This window comes from Myotis davidii, unplaced genomic scaffold (assembly GCF_000327345.1).
Source record: "Myotis davidii unplaced genomic scaffold, ASM32734v1 scaffold134, whole genome shotgun sequence".
Taxonomy (NCBI): Eukaryota; Metazoa; Chordata; class Mammalia; order Chiroptera; family Vespertilionidae; genus Myotis; species Myotis davidii.
Genome location: NW_006288853.1, coordinates 4887864 through 4888758, shown reverse-complemented (window position 1 = coordinate 4888758; position 895 = coordinate 4887864). Strand labels below are relative to the sequence as shown.

Sequence of the window (895 nt, the reverse complement as noted above, 5' to 3'; positions counted from 1 at the left end):
TTTTATCTTTACCTTTTTCTTCTCCCTCTTCTTGAAGGATACCCTTTAGCATTTCATATAATAGTGGTTTGGTGGTGATGAACTCCTTTAACTTTTTCCTTATCTGTGAAGTTTTTTACCTAACCTTCAATTCTGAATGATAGCTTTGCTGGGTAGAGTAATCTTGGTTGTAGGTTCTTGCTATTCATCACTTTGGTGAATATTTCTTGCCATTCCCTTCTGGCCCGCATAGTTTCTGTTGAGAAATCAGCAGACAGTCTGGGTACTCCTCCCTTGTAGGTAACTGACTGTTTTTCTCTCACTGCTTTTAAGATTCTCTTTTTGTCTTTAACCTCTGGCATTTAATTATGATGTGTCTTGGTGTGGGCCTCTTTGGGTTCATCTTTTTTGGGACTCTCTGCACTTCCTGAACTAATATTTCTTTCATCAAGTAAGGGAAGTTTTCCGTCATTATTTTTTCAAATAGGTTTTTAATTTCTTGATCCCTCTTTTCTTCTTTTGGCAACCTCATTTTGTGAATGTTGGTACACTTGAAGTTGTTCTAAAGGCTCCTTACATGATTTCCACATTTTTTTATTCTTTTTTTTCTTTTTGTTGTCCCAATTGGGTGTTTTTTGCTTCATCATATTCCAAATAGCTGATTTGATTCTTGGCACCCTCTACTTTGATGATTCATGTTGATTCCCTGTAAATTATTCTGCATTTCACTTAGTGTATCCTTCATTTCTAACTGGTCCTTTTCTATGTTGTTGATGTTCTCACTGAGTTCCCTAAAATGATTGTATTACTTTTTTTTTTAAATATATTTTATTGATTTTTTACAGAGAGGAAAGGAGAGAGATAGAGAGTTAGAAACATCGATGAGAGAGAAACATCGACCAGCTGCCTCCTGCAA

General features: G+C 35.5%; 1 protein-coding gene across 7 annotated transcripts in view; it reads left to right on the top strand.

Moving 5' to 3' along the window:
- The window catches only part of ASCC1 (activating signal cointegrator 1 complex subunit 1), a 121425-nt gene that overhangs the window by 56555 nt on the left and 63975 nt on the right, over positions 1-895 (top strand). The gene's annotated exons all lie outside the window — the stretch shown is intronic.